The sequence below is a fragment of the Nelumbo nucifera genome, chromosome 1, assembly GCF_055504915.1.
Source record: "Nelumbo nucifera cultivar China Antique chromosome 1, China Antique-T2T, whole genome shotgun sequence".
NCBI lineage: Eukaryota > Viridiplantae > Streptophyta > Magnoliopsida > Proteales > Nelumbonaceae > Nelumbo > Nelumbo nucifera.
In genome coordinates, this window is record NC_142649.1 from 46,400,861 (window position 1) to 46,407,406 (window position 6,546).

Sequence of the window (6,546 nt, forward strand, 5' to 3'; positions counted from 1 at the left end):
CTTTAAGAGAAGAATGCTGTTGATGATCTGTAAGGCTGCCGCCCCCTTCCCCTTTTATAATCTCAAAGAGATCAGCTCCTAATCAGATTAGGAGTTGCTAATCCAAATCATATTTGGGTTAGAAGTCACTTAGTGATAAGGGATAATCCTTATCTTATCTGCAAATCAGATCAACTGTCTCCTAATCTAATTAGGAGGTTTCTAGATCTAAATCTTATTTAGATCTTGGACTCTCTGAGTGGATAGGGTCTAAGCCCAATCCTTTTAGCTGACCCACTTCAGAATTCGCCCCCTTTAAATGACTGATCAAATCAGCCCAGTTCGAAATGGGCTTAAGGCCCATTAAGGTTATGTACTCAAAAAACCTTCCAAATTGCTGCCCAGTTGGGCTTCCTTATATGGCGTGGGACCCAAGCATTGATCTACACATCAGCCACATGGGTTCAGCCCAGCCTTTGTTATAAGGCCTGGCCGAATGCACTGCTGAAGACAGTGTACCCCCTGAAACCCATCAAATGAGCTCTATGGGCCCAACACTTACACTAAGTGGTCCCTGGGCCAAGCCACCTTGTAACACCCAGGGACTGTGGGCAGATGCAAGATTAGCCCATCAGGCATTATCTTCAATGGTCTTACACTTAACCTCTCAGCCCATAATGATCATACACTGCCCGACAAGATAGGACCTCTCCCTCGGCTGCAAGGAACAGTGTTGCACTCTCCACTTATATGGATCCCGGGAATTAAAACATTCTTGCAAACAATTTAGAAACCATACATATATACTTTTATATCTTATATAAAATATATTTTGCAAAACAAATCTCAACGGTTGAAATCGGCTGCCGGCAGTCTTGGTTTCCATCAGTGAGAGTGCATTCCCGATCATTACCTTTGTCCGACAAAGGGGCTGATCCTGTCACTATGATCACCCACTCAGATGAATTCTCGGACTGTCCCAACATACCTAGGTTTTGACCCCCGCTAAGGATCTCACTGATTGGTACATCAAAGACAGCCCAATCCAACACCTAGTGTAGTATCATAATCGAGTCTAGGGGTCGGGTGTAACTTTCTAGTTTTGCCCATCAATCTCCAAGGTCTAGGACAATACTGGAAATCTGGTACAGTTCAAAGATTCGATTAATCCTACACTGTATGTGCCTAGGGTCTCACCCTGGCAGCTGAGACAAGCCACCCCAACCGACTTGGTGGCACTACAGTGTCAGCCTTGTCAGGATAGGTCTCCCCAGACCGACCCACTGGCTGTGAACATTCTAAACTAACACGAGTCTCATTAAGTGTCCAGTTTAAGGGTATTACACAGAAACATACCATGGGAACATGAATCAAATATGTATCTTTATTCATTTACAATAAACTCATAAAGTACATCATTCTGATTGAAGCTAAGGGCATACAAAATTGTCTAACACAATATTAATCTTATTGATTGACTGTTCGGCTACCCTGTTGATCTCCTTGACTGGTTAGCTATCAGGCCTACTAATTAGGTCATTCAGACCTGTCCTTGTACTGCAACAGTAGTGTTCAGTTTGTTGTTTTGTTCTCAGTGAAACTGTAGGTCAGAAGGACCTCTTTCTACAATAGCCTTGTACGGCTATACTTTTTTTGTTACTGTTTCAATTTTTTATTCTAATATCATGGGTAGTGAAGATTCAGCCACATCTGGAGTTTCCTCAATGCTGAATGGAATGGGTGGGGGTGACCTATCCTTTCCTATGGTTGTTGTCCCTCTTGATGGTTTAAATTACCTAGAATGGTCAAGAGGGATCAAATTATACATCACTGCAAGTGGGAAGATAGGCTATATTAATGGGAGGATAAAAGAACCACCCTCTAGGAGTGCTGAATATGATAGATGGAATCAAGAGAACAGTATTGTTATGTCCTGGCTCTTGGTTTCCATGCAACCTCAAATCAGGAAGAATTTCATGTGGGTTGAAACTGCAAATGAAATCTGGGAACAAGAAAAGTCTACATATTCAGAATTGCGACACTATGCCAAAATTTATCAACTGCATGCAGCATCTTTTACTTGTAGACAGGGGGAGAGGTGTTTATCGGTTTATTACTCTAATTTAACATCTGTCTGGAAGGAGTTGGATCACTACCAGAGTGTGGATTGGAAGTGTGATGAGGATGCTAAGAAGTACAAGCAGCTTGTCTCCCAGCAAAGGGTGTTTGCATTCTTACATGGTCTGAATCCTATGTATGAATCTATCAGGGTTCAGATTCTCAGCTCTAAGGATCTCCCATCTGTTCAGGAAGTCTATGCTCTTGTATAGTCTGAAGAAAGCAGGAGAAATTTGATGAACAGCCCTGGTGGGGATGCTGTTGTGTTGGTTGCAAAAGAGGGTGTCTCTACTGGTGTGGGATCTTCTTTCCAGAAATGAGATCTCCAGAAAAAACAGAAGATAAGGACAAATTATGGTGCACTCATAGCTAGAAACCCCGACACACCAAAGATACCTGTTGGGATCTTCATGGGAAACCAAAATGGGCTCAAGATCTAACTAAGAAGCAAGGTTCAGAGGTGAATAAGAAGTACGGACAGCAAAATACAAAGAAACATCACATGGCCAACATGGCTACTCGGGAGAATCAGCCCCCCATTTCTACTGTGACTCAGACACATCTCATTGGACCTGAACCGAGGGAGGACATTATGAATTCCTTCCGTGACCATTTAGAACTCTATGGTAGAGCAATTCGTCAGATGGATGCTCCCCCCTCAACCTCATTTGCATCCACGTCAGGTAATCCTGCCACTGCTTTCCATGTTGCTTCTCACACCCCTGACTCTCCATGGATCATTGATTCTAGAGCATCAAAACATATGACTGGTACGTCTTCTTACTTTCAAACCTATCACCCTCTTTCTAGAAGAGACAAGGTGAGACTAGCCGATGGATCATACTCTTCCATAGCTGGTCAAGGAACTCTCTCTCTTCCTCTTGGTCTTACCCTTTCTGATGTCCTTCATGTTCTGAAATTTCCCATTAATTTGTTCTCTGTTAGTAGTGTTATTAATTCCTTGAATTGCTCAGTGACTTTTTTTCCCTTCTCATTGTGTGATTCAGGATCTGGCCTCGGGGAGGACGATTGGTAGGGGTCGTATGGCTGATGGACTTTACATGCTGGAGAATAAGGCTGGCCTTCATGTTACAGAGTCTATGAGTCTGTCCTGTAAGAAAAAAGTCTATTTATGGCATTGTCGTCTTGGTCATTTGTCTTTTGAGTCTTTGAAAATTGTATTCCCAGAACTGTTTAAGTCAATGTCTGTTTCTGATTTTTCTTGTCAAACGTGTCAATTGAGTAAGCATTGTAGAACTCATTTTCTTCAAAGAAATAATAAATTTGAATCTCAGTTTCACATTGTTCATTCTGATGTATGGGGCCCTGTTACTTTACCATCTGAGAGTGGGTACAAGTATTTCATTACCCTCATTGATGATTATTCTAGATATACTTGGGTATACCCAATGCGAATCAGGGAAGAAGTACCAAAAATCATTCAAAATTTGTAGCGGATGGTCTTCACTCAATTTCAAACTGAAATCCAAATTTTTTAATCAGAAAATGCAAAAGAATTTTTTCATAGTGACCTCACGGAATTTTTTTCTTCGCATGGTTCCCTTCACCGTAGCTCTTGTGCCCGCACACCACAACAAAATGGTGTAGCCGAACAGAAGAACCGACATCTCCTTGAAGTGGCTCGGGGTTTATTACTTCATATGAATGTTCCCAAACGGTTTTGGCTTGGAGTTGTTCTTTGTTCCACTTACCTTATAAACTGTATGCCCTCTCATCGGTTAGAGTACAAAGCCCCACATCAACTTCTCTTTCCTAAGGCTCCTCTTCTTTCTATTCCTCCTCATGTCTTTGGTTGCCGGTGTTTTGTCCAGAATCTGTCTCCCACCCGTGGGAAACTGGATTCTCATGCTATCCCTTGCATATTTCTTGGTTACTCCTTCACTCAAAAGGGATACCGTTGTTTTGATCCTGTTTCTCGTAAATTCTATGTCTCCATGGATGTTTCTTTCTTTGAAGATGAGCCTTTCTATCCTGTTTCTCCTCAGGGGGAGTGTAGGCATGAGGAGAAACTGGTTCAGCTTCCCTCTCTCCCTGACCCTTCGCCTTTTCGTGTTTTTTCTCGTCGCAAAGGCCAACCAAATTCAAGAGCTGTAGAGAATCCGGAAGCTATACCTTCAGTGCCACCAGACTCCTCGGGGGAGGATCATACTCACTCAAGTATTTTGGCTCCCAATGATGTCCTTGAATCTATTGAAAATTATTCCTCTACTGCTAATGATCTTGACCACCCTATTGCTCACAGGAAGGGTGTTAGATTGTGCACCACTAAACATCCCATTTCCAACTTTGTCTCCTATGAGAACATTCCATCCTCATTCCGTGTTTTCCTTACCTCTATTGACCGTGTCCCTATCCCTAAGAATGTGGCAAAAGCTTTCAGTTCCTGAATGGACAAATGCCATGAGGGAAGAAATTAATGCCCTTCACAAAAATGGCACATGGGAACTTGTTGATCTTCCTAAGGGAAAGGTTCCAGTTGGATGTAAATGGGTGTTCACAGTCAAGCATAAGGCTGATGGAACAGTGGAAAGGTATAAAGCTCGCTTAGTGGCAAAGAGATTTACTCAAGTGTATGGAGTTGATTATGCAGAAACTTTTGTCCCCGTTGCCAAGATGAATTCCATTAGAGTCATTTTCTCTCTTGCGGCTAATCTGGATTGGGTTTTACACCAGCTTGACATCAAGAATGCATTCTTGAATGGTGACCTTGAAGAGGAAGTGTACATGATTCAACCTCCTAGTTTTCTAGCTCAAGGCAATGAACAAAAAGTGTGCAAGTTGAAGAAGTCCTTATACGGGCTGAAACAATCACCAAGAGCTTGGTTCAGCATATTCCATGTGGCAGTTCAGCAGAAAGGATACAAGCAATGTCAATCAGATCACACACTGTTTGTGAAAAAATGAGAATGTAAAATTGCTGCTCTAATTGTATATGTGGATGACATAATTGTTACTGGTGACTGGGAGGATGAAATTTAGAAATTGAAACTTTTTCTTGCCACTCAGTTTGAAGTGAAGGATCTAGGACCTGTCAGATACTTCCTTGGAATTGAAGTCGCCCGATCAAAGAATGGTATCTTCATTTCTCAAAGGAAATATGTCCTAGATTTACTTCAGGACACTAGGAAGATGGGGGTGAAGCCAGTTGACTCTCCCATTGACCCCAACCATAAATTGTGACAGTTGTGGTGAATCTCTCAAGGATGTGAAACAGTTTCAAAGGCTTGTAGGGAAATTGTTATACCTTTCTATGACTCGCCCAGACATTGCATATGTTGTTGGTGTCCTTAGTCAATTCATGCATGCTCCTAGGTATTCCCATCTTGAAGCAGTAGAGAGAATCCTCCGATATCTAAATAAGTATCCGGGTACTGGTTTGTTATTTCAAAAGCACAGACATTTGAAAGTTGAAGTTTATACAGATGCAAATTGGGTTGGATCCCAAAGTGACGGAAAGTCTACCAGTGGCTACTGCATCTTTATAGGAGGGAACCTTGTTACATGGAGTAAAAAGCAAAATGTGGTGGCTAGATCCAGTGCTGAAGCTGAATATCGTGCTATGGCCCACGGGGTTGCTGAAGGCATGTGGATAAAGAATTTGTTGGGGGAGTTGGGTTTCCCAATGGCCAAACCTATAACTCTATTTTGTGATAACAAAGCAGCTATAAGCATTGCTACCAATCCGGTGCTACATGATAGAACAAAGCACATCGAAGTTGACAAGCATTTTATCAGAGAGAAAGTTATCACAAGCAAAGTGTGTACCCCCTATGTCACTTCTGAGAACCAGCTTGCAGACATCTTTACAAAGGGTTTAAACCTTTCCAAACATCATGATCTTTGTGACAAGTTGGGCATTATTGATATCTATGCTCCAACTTGAGGGGGAGTGTTGACAGTTGTTTGTGTATTTAGGTTTAGTACCATAAGGGTACTGTTGTAATTTCTCTTATGTTTATATTGTTCGACTGGACTAGTATAAATAATAAATTCATTCATTCACCCCCTAAGTTCTAGAGGGCTTTCAGTCACTCGACTCACCTCTCTTCTCTCTTCTCCTCTCTTCTCTTCACTTGCTCTTGCTCAACAATCACCCAAAAAGAAAAACTGAAAGAGTGGCATAAAGAAAGCAGTAGATGATGGTGGTGATTAAGATTGGGTTATGTGAGTCTGAGAGTGAGCTAAAGTTGCAGATAGGGCTGTTCATAAGAAGACCCAACCCAACCTACCCAAACCGACCTAACCCGAGTCGGCTGGGTTTTCTTCAGCACCGGTCAGTTTCGGGTTGTAAAAAATCATAAACCGATGGTTTGGGTTGGTTTCGATTTTTACACATGTAAACCGAAACCGACCCGAACTGAACCGACTTAGTTGTTAGTTCCTAGTTGCAACAAACTTGCACCACACAGGCACATGGGGGGTGCTCCT